This window comes from Salmo salar, chromosome ssa19 (assembly GCF_905237065.1).
Source record: "Salmo salar chromosome ssa19, Ssal_v3.1, whole genome shotgun sequence".
In the NCBI taxonomy this organism is placed as follows: Eukaryota; Metazoa; Chordata; class Actinopteri; order Salmoniformes; family Salmonidae; genus Salmo; species Salmo salar.
Genome location: NC_059460.1, coordinates 80,611,302 through 80,626,301, shown reverse-complemented (window position 1 = coordinate 80,626,301; position 15,000 = coordinate 80,611,302). Strand labels below are relative to the sequence as shown.

The 15,000-nt window shown below is 42.5% G+C and overlaps 1 pseudogene; it reads left to right on the top strand.

Moving 5' to 3' along the window:
• Positions 1-15,000, top strand: part of LOC106579687 (uncharacterized) — a 134,992-nt pseudogene that overhangs the window by 96,847 nt on the left and 23,145 nt on the right.

The window sequence follows — 15,000 nt, the reverse complement described above, 5'->3', positions numbered from 1 at the left end:
TACCTCTCTCGCCAGTGGCAGTATTAACAGTGCCAATGCCAACGGGGTCCATGACTCTTCAGCTCATCAGTTCACTGACTGTGTCCTCTCCTCATCAACAGTGGTGCCTCTAAAGTACCAGCACTAACTCATTACTCCTCACTCTAACTCGGATTATCCTCAGCCTATCCTCTGCTGAGTATCCTGCTAGGCTAACTCTTGATACAGATATAAACACACATGCAATAGGCGTGGTGGTGGTCGGCGGAGGATTTTGAATGGAAACATAAGAGAGAATAGTTCGCTGCCCAAGTGTTTTCCCACAAAGTTAGCGTTAATGCTAAACAGGCACCGGAGGAGTGGCCTAGTGCTAGCACAACATGAAAAGAGGCAAAGTCCCACTGGCTGAAGGCTACTGCTGCTGCAGGTCAGGGTTAGTTAGCCTAACCAGCTAGCATTGCGTGTTGTGGGTGCATTACTGCAGCGCTCTCCGGCCCAGCTCCCATATGGATTCATCTCGCTGGACCAACTTATTATTTCCCTCAATGAGCTGAAACAGACTATAATCTTTTTAACTGATTACTTCTGTTGTTGTGTGGGCAGAGATCCAGAGATCCACTGTTGCAATACTTCATCTAATAAGGCTCACTGTTGTAATACTTCATCTAATAAGGCTCACTGTTGCAATACTTCATCTAATAAGGCTCACTGTTGCAATACTTCATCCAATAGGGCTCACTGTTGTAATACTTCATCTAATAAGGCTCACTGTTGTAATACTTCATCCAATAGGGCTCACTGTTGTAATACTTCATCCAATAGGGCTCACTGTTGTAATACTTCATCCAATAGGGCTCACTGTTGCAATACTTCGTCCAATAGGGCTCACTCTGGCAATACTTCATCCAATAGGGTTCACTGTTGCAATACTTCATCCAATATGGCTCACTGCTGTAATACTTCATCCTATAGGGCTCACTCTGGCAATACTTCATCCAATAGGGTTCACTGTTGTAATACTTCATCCAATAGGGCTCACTGTTGTAATACTTCATCCAATAGGGCTCACTGTTGCAATGCTTCATCCAATAGGGCTCACTGTTGTAATACTTCATCCAATAGGGCTCACTGTTGTAATACTTCATCCAATAGGGCTCACTGTTGCAATACTTCATCCAATAGGGCTCACTGTTGTAATACTTCATCCAATAGGGCTCACTGTTGCAATACTTCATCCAATAGGGCTCACTGTTGTAATACTTCATCCAATAGGGCTCACTGTTGTAATACTTCATCCAATAGGGCTCACTGTTGCAATACTTCGTCCAATAGGGCTCACTCTGGCAATACTTCATCCAATAGGGTTCACTGTTGCAATACTTCATCCAATATGGCTCACTGTTGCAATACTTCATCCAATAGGGCTCACTGTTGTAATACTTCATCCAATAGGGCTCACTGTTGCAATACTTCATCCAATAGGGCTCACTGTTGTAATACTTCATCCAATAGGGCTCACTGTTGTAATACTTCATCCAATAGGGCTCACTGTTGCAATACTTCATCCAATAGGGCTCACTGTTGTAATACTTCATCCAATAGGGCTCACTGTTGCAATACTTCATCCAATAGGGCTCACTGTTGCAATACTTCATCAGATGAAGGTGATGATAACATTCCAAGTTGAAACATATCTTTCTGAGAGGTATCAGGTACGGGCCTCGGCTGGTTAGCTAGCAAGTGTAACCGCAAAATAGACCATGCTAAGTGTTGACCAGTTGAGTAGGAGGACACTTCTAGCCTTGCTCATAAGCTATCTGCATTGTCTTTGTGGATAGGCTTCAAATGGTGAATTCCATTGCTTGGGGTGCACTTCTCTCTGTCTGTCCGGACTCTCTTTAAACCTGTCCTTTTCCTCTTTCTCTCTCTTTCTCTTTCTCCTCTCATCCCCGCATCCAAGAGACTAAAATAGAGGGCTCCAAAACGCACAATTATTTCCAGAGTTGTTTGACTTGTCTTAAGTGTTTCCTGCACAGAGCTATATTCAAGGCATTCACTGTCAACTTCATCAACTTTAAGTCTTCAGAACTAAAGTTTAAAGCTAAGTCTCAATACATTTCCATGAAAATAAAAATGGCGTGGACGATTTAGCTTTCACATGATTGATTGAATATACTGTACAAAAAACAAAAAAAAAGGAATCTGCTGTATACTTCTTAGAAGTTCTATAACCCGAGGCCTCGGGCCCCAAAGTAAAATGTTTTGCTCTGACTTTGATTAAGTGGATTTACTTTAGGACCCCGGACCCTACGAAGCACTTACAATAACTCTGCTACAGAGCCAAGCCTACACAAAACCCCATATGGCTCTCTCTCCCCTTCTTTGTATTTGCCATCATTTGCTATAAAACATGTGGATGGTTTATACTGTCCACCACATTTGGAAACACATCTGGTTCAGTCCTAAAGTTTTTGCTTGTTTAAACGGGAGCTATTCATTTCAGATTTGGCTCTAATTAAACTTGAAATAAATTGCATTTCTACAGTTTACAGTTTACTAAATGAGTTTACAGCTTACTAAATGAGTTTACAGCTTACTAAATGAGTTTATAGCTTACTAAATGAGCTTACAACTTACTAAATGCATTTCCAGGTTACTAAATGAGTTTACAGCTTACTAAATGAGTTTACAGTTTACTAAATGAGTTTAGATTTTCTAAATGTGTTTCCAGCTTACTACATGAGCTTACAGCTTACTAAATGGGTTTAGAGTTTACTAAATGTGTTTACAGCTTACTAAATGAGCTTATAGCTTATTAAATGGGTTAGAGTTTACTAAATGTGTTTACAGCTTACTAAATTAGCTTATAGCTTACTAAATGGGTTAGAGTTTACTAAATGCATTTACAGCTTACTAAATGAGCTTACAGCTTACTAAATGTGTTTACAGCTTACTAAATGTGTTTACAGCTTACTAAATGGGCTTACAACTTAATACATGCGTTTACAGCTTACTAAAAACGTTGACTTGCATGTGTGTACAAACATTATGCCTATGTACTGTAAATATATGAAAGTTAATTGAATTCATTTATTTTTCCTTTGAAACAATGAATTAATACAGTGGCTGGTGAAGTATTACGGTAACACCCTGCTTGTGAAAGACAGAGAGGATGTAAATAAAGAAGTTCAGCTGTAACCTCTGGTGATGATCCTCTTTTTATCCGTTTTATGAATGTAACGCTCCCATCATTCTTGTCAGCACATGAATGGAAAGGAAAAGCATTAGACGGGTGTGCACGCACACACACACACACACACACACACACACACACACACACACACACACACACACACACACACACACACACACACACACACACACACACACACACACACACACACACACACACACACACACACACACACACACACAAAGTCGGTTAATGGGTGCTCATGCTCCGGTTTGATATCACTGTAAAACCCAACACCTTGGCCTCTCTCTCCTTTACACGAGTAGATGTTACCATTACATAGAGGGATAGCCCTAACCTTTATGACTGGGCTTCAAGGGATCTTCAATGGCCAACAAATATTGTTGATAAAGCAACAGAGAAGCCAGTCCCAAACCATGCCGATAACAGAGTCAGGGTTGTATCTCAACCCCCATGGTCGTCTGGAAGAGGAGGAACACTGAAACAAATGAATTAACGTGTATAGTTTATCAAAGGAAACCGGAATTAACTACAGATAGAAATAGAACTGCTGCATAAAGTCATTCAGTCATTCAGTCATTCAGTTATTCAGTCATTCAGTCAGTGAGTCAGTCAGTCAGTCAGTCATCCATTCAGTCGGTCGGTCCCTGAGGCTGAAGCAATGGAGTTGCCGTTAATTCCCAGGAACCTTCTCACCCTGAGTGTCTTCTTCTTCTAGCCCCGTCTAGGAAACTAGCAAGGAGAGGGGAAATGACTGACGAATTGGTCTATCTTGGTCTGTTCTGCTGGAGATATGTGATTGATATCCACAAAATGACCTTTTAAATCACTGGCATAATAAACAATCGAATGGATTATTGTAACGTGCTTCACTAATGATTTCATTTGGGCACTCGAAAAAAAAGATTCCCTCCTGCTTCATTTCCTCATCTCAGACTAATGCATACACTCTTTGTGGCCATTTTCCTACATGTATTTGCATGTTGTTGGTCTTCCAAATGAAGTGGATATGTAGCGAGTGAAAAAAAGGATTTGGTTTGTTTTACCATTCCATGACATGGAACATTCTGGAATGTTTTGAGGCCTTCTTGCTGCCATGGTTGAGGTCATGGTTGTAATTTTGCCATGAGATCTTTTGCTCGAGTTGCCTTTAGTTTCAGATATGTCATGGTAAATATAAAAAGCTAAGGTAGTCTATTTTGAAAGTCAAACACTATTACTGTTTGGAAGTATCTATAATAATTATATCCCAGTAATATTCAAGCCACAAGTTCAAACATATTTAAGTCAGTGGCGTGTATTCATGGATGCCAAGAGAAGCCCGGCTTCCCGCAAACATAAAAACATTTGAAAACATAATATAATACATTTTTTGTCCCTCAGTGTTTCATAATTTTCATTAAATTCAAAAGAGGCTGAATGTATTTCACCAGAGAAAGCATCCAAGCAAGCGAAACAGCACCCATCTGTCTCTTTACATGTGGGCCATCTATCTGATGCTGTCTGGTCCAAACAAGTATGACATTGTTGTCGCTCGTAGCACTGAAGGCAAGAGACATCAGTTTGTATGTTCTAAAAACAACATGTCAGATTAAGGATTTATAGTTAATGTGATTGTGGTCTCGGTTCAAGAATTGCAACCATAACACAGAAAATACTACAATGTTATGGCCTTATAACAAGACAAGACAAGGCAATAGAACCACAAAAAAAAAAAAAAGGAATTCAGTTTGTCTTCAGAAACTACAGAGGCACAAAACCAAGCCCTGAGTGCACCTACAACTCCAGCACCTGCTAAACGTACCTGATGTGCGTATGTTCTTCAGCTTTTGTCCTTGATTTCATGCCACATTACCTAAAAAAAGAGAGTTTGGGATATTCAATACATCATATAATGAAGAATTTGTTTCCATTACACTGCGGTTTTGACCTTTGCGGAGAGCATTCAGTGTTTGCCAGCAGTCATCAATATTTAACAGCTGTTGTTATGATTAAATTCTTCATAGGCTAATGTGTCTTGCCGGCTTGCACGCAAGGGTTTGGCCAGGTGCCAGCGCTCTGTCAGGGACCAGAGAGAAGATTGATAGGCGGTTAGCTTGTGTGACAACGGGGCTTCGGTCAGCCAGCTTCCCCCCCTCTCCTGTGGATTTCCTGTGCTGCGGAGGGAGGGAGGGTGCATACAAGGCCTGTCAGAGAGGAGTGCTCACATGCTTCTGAAGTTGGCACCCCTGCAATGTTTACGAGGGTGGGAGCTAAACGTTAGGGCTTCCAAGAGAGCTGAACGTTAGGCCTTCCCATGGAGCTGAACATTAGGCTTTCCCAGGGAGCTGAACGTTAGGCCTTCCCAGGGAGCTGAACGTTAGGCCTTCCCTGGGAGCTGAACGCTAGGCCTTCCCAGGGAGCTGAACGCTAGGCCTTCCCTGGGAGCTGAACGCTAGGCCTTCCCAGGGAGCTGAACGTTAGGCCTTCCCAGGGAGCTGAACGCTAGGCCTTCCCAGGGAGCTGAACATTAGGCTTTCCCTGAAAGCTGAACGCTAGGCCTTCCCAGGGAGTTGAACGCTAGGCCTTCACCAGGGAGCTGAACGCTAGGCCTTCCCAGGGAGCTGAACGCTAGGCCTTCCCAGGGAGCTGAACGTTAGGCCTTCCCAGGGAGCTGAACGCTAGGCCTTCCCAGGGAGCTGAACATTAGGCTTTCCCTGAAAGCTGAACGCTAGGCCTTCCCAGGGAGTTGAACGCTAGGCCTTCACCAGGGAGCTGAACGCTAGGCCTTCCCTGGAAGCTGAACGCTAGGCCTTCCCAGGGAGTTGAACGCGAGGCCTTCCCAGGGAGTTGAACGTTCTCTCTGTCTCTCTCTTTCTCACTCTTTCTCTCCCTGCCTCCCTACCTCCCGCTCTCCCTGCCTCCCTCCCCTTCCTCCAGATTGATGATATATTCTCAGAGTTGCTCATTATGAACCATGTTTTTGTGTGCCTATAATGACTTATTACACTAGAAATAAGAACGTCGCTTGGTTCACAGATGAGTGACAGGATGTTGAGTTGGAGGAATGTTAGACAGAGGGTGAGTGACAGGATGTTGGATTAGAGGAATGTTAGACAGAGGGTGAGTGACAGGATGTTGGATTAGAGGAATGTTAGACAGAGGGTGAGTGACAGGATGTTGAGTTGGAGGAATGTTAGACAGAGGGTGAGTGACAGGATGTTGGATTAGAGGAATGTTAGACAGGGTGAGTGAGATGATGTTGAGTTGGAGGAATGTCAGACAGAGGGTGAGTGACAGGATGTTGGATTGCAGGAATGTTAGACAGAGGGTGAGTGACCAACCCCACTTGTTTTCTTCGCTATGCTCCACCTGCAGGGCTGTTGATACCACTAAGAGTTTAAAATGTTTGGGGGTTGTGAGCTACAGAGGACCAGAAGGTGAGGGGTCCTTATACGTTCTCTTCACTAGTTGTGTACACGTATGACTGATGGATACTAATCATGCATAAGGATTAGATGATACACCCTGTATATAAAGTACTGTGTTTTGTAGGAACACACCTGTAATGTTATTGCCTGTGTTGTGTAGTAGACTGATACTGACATCTGAGGGTTGTGTTATTTAAAGCAGGGGGAGGAAGAAGGGCTACTTAGACCTACTAGTCTGGCAGTTGTCACCTGGTGATAAATGAAGAGAGCATATAAACGCTGACCCATTAGGTTTTCTTTGACACAACACCAAAACGAGGGTAATGAATACGTCACAGTTGGCTGAGGAAGCAGAACTCTAACGATTAATCATCCTCTATATTTGTCTTTCCTGGACTAGCATCCTCTCCTAGGCTTTCATAAGAAAGAGAGAGAGAGAGTGAGAGAGAGAGAGAGAGAGAGAGAGAGAGGTGTGTGTGTGTGTGTGTGTGTGTGTGTGTGTGTGTGTGTGTGTGTGTGTGTGTGTGTGTGTGTGTGTGTGTGTGTGTGTGTGTGAACTCAGAAACATTCATTAACTGCCCTGGTTTCCACCAATCAGACTAAACTGAGGAGACTAGAATAAGAGGTTGGAGCAGTAGGTAGTATAGTAGTTAGTACAGTATGTAGTATAGTAGTTAGTACAGTAGTACAGTAGGTAGTACAGTAGGTAGTATAGTAGTACAGTAGGTAGTATAGTATGTAGTATAGTAGGTAGTACAGTAGTACAGTAGGTAGTATAGTAGTACAGTAGGTAGTATAGTAGTACAGTAGGTAGTATAGTAGCACAGTAGGTAGTATAGTAGTTAGTACAGTAGGTAGTATAGTAGTTAGTACAGTAGTACAGTAGGTAGTATAGTAGTTAGTACAGTACGTAGTATAGTAGATAGTACAGTAGGTAGTATAGTAGTTAGCACAGTAGTACAGTAGGTAGTATAGTAGCTAGTACAGTAGGTAGTATAGTAGCTAGTACAGTAGGTAGTATAGTAGTACAGTAGGCAGTATAGTAGTACAGTAGGTAGTATAGTAGTTAGTACAGTACGTAGTATAGTAGATAGTACAGTAGGTAGTATAGTAGTACAGTAGGTAGTATAGTAGTTAGTACAGTAGTACAGTAGGTAGTATAGTAGCTAGTACAGTAGGTAGTATAGTAGCTAGTACAGTAGGTAGTATAGTATGTAGTATAGTAGCTAGTACAGTAGGTAGTATAGTAGTTAGTACAGTAGTACAGTACGTAGTATAGTAGTTAGTACAGTAGGTAGTATAGTAGTTAGTACAGTAGTACAGTACATAGTATAGTAGTTAGTACAGTAGGTAGTATAGTAGTACAGTAGGTAGTATAGTAGTTAGTACAGTAGGTAGTATAGTAGTTAGTACAGTAGGTAGTATAGTATGTAGCATAGTAGGTAGTATAGTAGTTAGTACAGTAGGTGGTATAGTATGTAGTATAGTAGGTAGTACAGTAGGTAGTACATTAGATAGTATAGTAGTACAGTCGGCAGTACGGTAGGTGGTATAGTAGTATAGTAGGTAGCACAGTAGGTAGTACAGTAGGTAGTACGGTAGATAGCATAGTAGGTTGTACAGTAGGTGGTATAGTAGTACGGTAGCTAGTACAGTCGGTAGTATAGTGGTACAGTAGGTAGTACAGTAGGTAATATAGTAAGTAGTACAGTAGTTGGTATAGTAGGTAGCACATTAGATAGTATAGTAGCACAGTAGGTGGTACAGTAGGTAGTATAGTAGGTAGTACAGTAGGTAGTACAGTAGGATGTACAGTAGTACAGTAGTGCAGTAGGCAGTATAGTAGTACAGTAGGTAGTATAGTAGGATGTACAGTAGTACAGTAGGTAATACAGTAGGTAGTATAGTAGTACAGTAGGTAGTATAGTAGGTTGTATAGTAGATAGTACAGTAGGTTGTATAGTAGGCAGTACAGTAGGTAGTACAGTAGGTAGTATAGTCGGTAGTACAGTAGGTAATATAGTAGGTAGTATAGTAGAGAGTACAGTAGGGCTCCAGCTCAACATCCTATACTACCTACTATACAACCTGCTGTACTACCTACTATACTACCTACTGTATTACCTACTATACTACCTACTGTATTACCTACTATACTACCTACTGTACTACCTACTATATTACATACTGTACTACTATATTACCTACTGTACTACCTACTGTACTACTATACTACCTACTGTACTACCTACTGTACTACTATACTACCTACTGTACTACCTACTGTACTACTATACTACCTATTGTACTACTGTACATTCTACTATACTACCTACTGTACTACTATACTACCTACTGTACTACTGTACATCCTACTATACTACCAACTGTACTACTATACTACCTACTGTACTACTGTACTACCTACTGTACTACCTACTATACTACCTACTATACTATCTACTATACTACCTACTGTATTACCTACTGTACTACTGTACATCCTACTATACTACCTACTGTACTACTATACTACCTACTGTACTACTGCACTACCTGCTGTACTACCTACAGTACTACTATACTACCTACTGTACTACTATACTACCTACTGTACTATTATACTAGCTACTGTATTACCTACTGTACTACTGTACATCCTACTATACTACCTACTGTACTACTATACTACCTACTGTACTATCTACAGTAGGGATCCAAAGTGGTGCAGGTGTCTAAAGCACTGCATCTCAGTGCAAGTGGTGTCACTACAATCCCTGGTTCGTATCCAGGCTGTATCACATCCAGCCGTGATTTGGAGTCCCATAGGGCGGCGCACAATTGGCCCAGCGTCGTCCGGGTTTGGCCAGGTTAGGCCGTCATTGTAAATAGGAAATTGTTCTTAACTGACTTGCCTAGTTAAATAAAGGTTACATTAACAGTAGATTGTCCACCACTGAACAAGTTGACACAGTCAAGTCATAAGAAATATCAACTCTGTATTTATGTTTTATTTCTCTCTCTCTTATTTTCCAGTTAATCACGAGAAGCCATCCAGCAGAAAGCACATCAGTCCATCCACCAACTCTGTCTCCGAGCCCAGGAAAGACAGCCTGCCTAAGGCTATGGGCAACAGCATCACAGAGAGCGGACTCCTTCTGGAGGTAAGCAGACAAAATGCAGCCAGATCGTTCAAGATAACACTTCAAAATTGGACGTCTGTCCGTGTCCTGAGGACGTCAGGAAATGTCTTCAAAACCGGCCACTAGGGGCAACAGTGAGAACTATTACCATCAAGAAGGTTTGAGTTTTGCTAAATTGTAGTGGACTACAGGGGTGGCTCAGTTGGTACAGCATAGCACTCACGACACCAGGGTTGTGGGTTCAATTCCCATGGGGGGGGAAACAAGCATGAAAATGTATGTACTCACTACTGTGAGCCACTCTGGATAAGAGCATCCACCAAATGACTACAATGTACTGAGAATAATCCCAGAGATTTGAAGGTCATGTGTTCAATCCCTATGGTATGTTTGTATTTGATCCTTAATTTAAAAACACTTCAACATTTGAAGTTTGGCTGAGTAGGAGTAGCAACCCAGGGTGTCAAAAACATTTTGAAATGTGATGTTTGGAGCAACTTAAAAATTTGACGTTTGGAGAGATCGTGTTGGACAAACGTGTGTATATTGTCATGGTTAAAGAGTGTGCATGTCACAACAGTGTACCTCCACTCTGGTTATCCTGTAACAGACCAGTGAACCTCCACTCTGGTTATCCTGTAACAGACCAGTGAACCTCCACTCTGTTTATCCTGTAACAGACCAGTGAACCTCCACTCTGGTTATCCTGTAGCAGACCAGTGAACCTCCACTCTGGTTATCCTGTAGCAGACCAGTGAACCTCCACTCTGGTTATCCTGTAGCAGACCAGTGAACCTCCACTCTGGTTATCCTGTAGCAGGCCAATGAACCTCCACTCTGGTTATCCTGTAACAGACCAGTGAACCTCCACTTGGTTATCCTGTCAAAACAGTGAATCTCCACTCTGGTTATCCTGTAGCAGGCCAATGAACCTCCACTCTGGTTATCCTGTAGCAGACCAGTGAACCTCCACTCTGGTTATCCTGTAGCAGACCAGTGAACCTCCACTCTGGTTATCCTGTAGCAGGCCAGTGAACCTCCACTCTGTTTATCCTGTAACAGACCAGGGAACCTCCACTCTGTTTATCCTGTAACAGACCAGGGAACCTCCACTCTGGTTATCCTGTAGCAGACCAGTGAACCTCCACTCTGGTTATCCTGTAGCAGACCAGTGAACCTCCATTCTGGTTATCCTGTAACAGACCAGTGAACCTCCATTCTGGTTATCCTGTAACAGACCAGTGAACCTCCACTCTGTTTATCCTGTAACAGACCAGGGAACCTCCACTCTGTTTATCCTGTAACAGACCAGGGAACCTCCACTCTGGTTATCCTGTAGCAGACCAGTGAACCTCCACTCTGGTTATCCTGTAGCAGACCAGTGAACCTCCATTCTGGTTATCCTGTAGCAGACCAGTGAACCTCCACTCTGGTTATCCTGTAGCAGACCAGTGAACCTCCACTCTGGTTATCCTGTAGCAGACCAGTGAACCTCCACTCTGGTTATCCTGTAGCAGACCAGTGAACCTCCATTCTGGTTATCCTGTAACAGACCAGTGAACCTCCATTCTGGTTATCCTGTAACAGACCAGGGAACCTCCATTTTGGTTATCCTGTAACAGACCAGGGAACCTCCATTTTGGTTATCCTGTAACAGACCAGGGAACCTCCACTCTGGTTATCCCATAGCAGACTCTGGGGGGCTTTTGGGAAGAGGGTCAGGGGAGTAGGTAGGGGAGGGCTGTTGCCCGCTGTACCCTGAGCCCTAACCGCCACTGGAGCGATCTAATAACGCTTGATGGAGGTGGGGATGGTGGACGGGGAGAGAATGGATCAGTGAAGTTTAGCATCAGTAGTTTTCATTATGGGGTATTGTGATGTCATTATGGGGTATTGTGATGTCATTATGGGGTATTGTGTGTAGATTGATGAGGATTTTATTTGATTTTATCCATTTTTCAATAGAATAAGGCTGTAACGTAACAAAATGTGGGAAAAGTTAATGTGTCTGAGTACATTCCGAATATACCGTAGACTGACCAGGCGAAAGCTATGATCCCTTATTGATGTCACTTCTAAAATCCACTTCAATCAGTATAGATCAGGGGTCTCCAACTTTTTTTTTAAGCATAAGAGCTACTTAAAAATAACTAAACATGTTTTGAGATACACGTTTTTTTCTTGCTATCAAATAGTCTCATTCTTCTATTCCCCCTACAACTCTTCCCAGGTCCTTAGTGTACAAGAGAAAGTAACACACTTTTTTTCTGTCAATATACCTGGTAAAATCATGGTTAATGAACAACTGTAAGGGGCCCTATAAAATCTGTGATTTATTTCTGAAATTATGTTTGCTATTTTTCCAAATGGTGTTCTCATTTTTCCTAGTTAGATGTTTTTCGTTTTTTACTCTTAAAATTACAATTGTTCATAGGGAAACAATGATGTTGGTTGTTCTGAGTCCATTTAAATCACATCAGAAGACACTTTTTTTTAGGTCTGGAAGAAAACTAACGCATTTCCATTTTTATTATGTTATTCCCCTTTAATCGTGCATCTAGTGAGTGAGGAATGTGTCGGTCTAGCGATGGTTCTGTACTGCTGCTGCTAATTTCATGGCAAATAACAAATAATAGATACAAATGATATACTTCCTCATGATATACTTCCTCATGATATACTTCCTCATGATACACTTCCTCATGATACACTTCCTCATGATATACTTCCTCATGATATACTTCCTCATGATATACTTCCTCGTGATATACTTCCTCGTGATATACTTCCTCGTGATATACTTCCTCGTGATATACATCCTAATGATATACTTCCTCGTGATATACTTCCTAATGATATACTTCCTCATGATACACTTCCTCATGATACACTTCCTCATGATACACTTCCTCATGATATACTTCCTCGTGATATACTTCCTCGTGATATACTTCCTCATGATATACTTCCTCGTGATATACTTCCTCGTGATATACTTCCTCGTGATATACATCCTAATGATATACTTCCTCGTGATATACTTCCTCGTGATATACATCCTAATGATATACTTCCTCGTGATATACTTCCTCGTGATACACTTCCTCATGATACACTTCCTCATGATACACTTCCTCATGATACACTTCCTCATGATATACTTCCTCATGATACACTTCCTCATGATACACTTCCTCATGATACACTTCCTCATGATATACTTCCTCGTGATATACTTCCTCATGATATACTCATTCATGACTTCTGTTAACATGAGAAGGTTTTGGTGAAAGAAAGTATTTCTATCAATCCACAAGACGATTATCACATAAACTGGCTACACACGAAGTTATAGACGAACGCACTCACCACACAGACAGATACATTATTCTGGAAATTAATTGGCAGATATTGTGTTGTGGTTTTTAAACCAATAGTGGCTAACCAGGGGTGGGATAATGTCAAGTTGCGCTGGGAGCTTGCGGTGTCTGATACTTGTGAGATTTGTTTATGACAGTTTGCGGTGGAACATGTTAAAATTGCATGTACTTACAGAATTGTTTGGCTGGTAGCTGTTTGAGACCCCTGGTGTAGATGAGGGGGAGGAGAGGTTAAAGAAGCATTTTTAAACCTTCTGACAATTGAGACATGGATTGTGTATGTGCACCATTCAGAGGGTGAATGGACAAGAGAAAATATCTAAGTGCCTTTGAACGGGTATGGTAGTAGGTGCCAGGCACACCGGGTTTGTGTCAAGAAATGCAACATTGCTGGGTTTTTCACACTCAACAGTTTCCCGTGTGAATCAAGAATGGTCCACCACCCAAAGGACATCCAGTCAACTTGACACAACTGTGGGAAGCTTTGGAGTCAACGTTGGCCAGCATCCCTGTGGAACGCTTTCAATACCTTGTAGAGTCCATGACCTGAAGAATTATGGCTGTTCTGACGGCAAAAGGGGGGGTTTGGTACTGTACATTCACTGTATACACACACACACACCTCCAGAGAAGAACTAAGTGAGGCTAAGGTTAATGTGTCACAACACAGGCCATATACAAGGAGTTGATTGGCAATAATATGTCGCCTCTTGTTGCATGACTTGCTTCGCGGTGTTTACCATTGCTGTGGCAACGGGCTCCCCTGGGGCAGCGAAAGAATGCCAGTGAGTTCTCTCTCTCTCTCTCTCTCTCTCTCTCTCTCTCTCTCTCTCTCTCTCTCTCTCTCTCTCTCTCTCTCTCTCTCTCTCTCTCTCTCTCTCTCCTCTCCCCCCCCCCGACGGCTGCCACAGATGACACTAAATACCAGGAACAGGTCTTTTTCACTGTGCCGTGACCCTGGATTTGACGCTTTGATCTGGCGGTGACAATGTGAGGAGGAAAACAATTAAATGTGTGTGAAGTGAAACAAAGGCATGTCTCCACTCCCCCCCCCCCATCTCGCTCTCTCCATCAGCGCTCTGCCTTTTCCAAATGTAGTGAGAGTATTTTTTGTAATGTGTTCATTTATAGGAGCCATGAGGGTATTTGGACTTTGAATTTGAAATGTTTTCTAGTCCAGGCCAGTAGCAAGTTTCCGTGATCTAATGCTGTTGGAATTCCATGAACCTCTCTCTCTCTCTCTGTCTCTCTCTCTCTGTCTCTCTCTCTCTGTCTCTCTCTCTGTTTCTCTCTCTCTGTCTCTCTCTCTCTGTCTCTCTCTCTCTGTCTCTCTCTCTCTGTCTCTCTCTCTCTGTCTCACTCTCTCTGTCTCACTCTCTGTCTCACTCTCTCTGTCTCTTTCTCTCTGTCTGTCTTTCTCTTTCTCTCTCCATATGAAAGGGATTCTGGCATCTGGTTTAGAGATATGATTTCAGAGGGCTTGGCTGGAGTACTGAATCATGAACACAGTGACAGCTACATCTATGAACCATCTGTGTGTAATGTATTTTAAAGAGTTATGAGCTGTTATAAATGCTTATAGCATAGTCTTATTAACACACTGGTGAACTACATAAAGGCTCTATGAATGTGTCAAGGGATCAAGGGACCTAACGTGTGCCAGGAGAACATTCCCCACACCATTACACCACCGCTCACAGCCTGTACCGTTGACACCTGGCAGGATGGTTCCATGGACTCATACTGCTCACACCTAATCCTGACTCTCCCATCAGCATGACGCAACATGAACCCGGGATTCATCCAGTGTTGGTGGTCACATGCCCACTGGAGCCTCTTGTTTTTAGCTGATAGGAGTGGAACCCGGTGTGGTC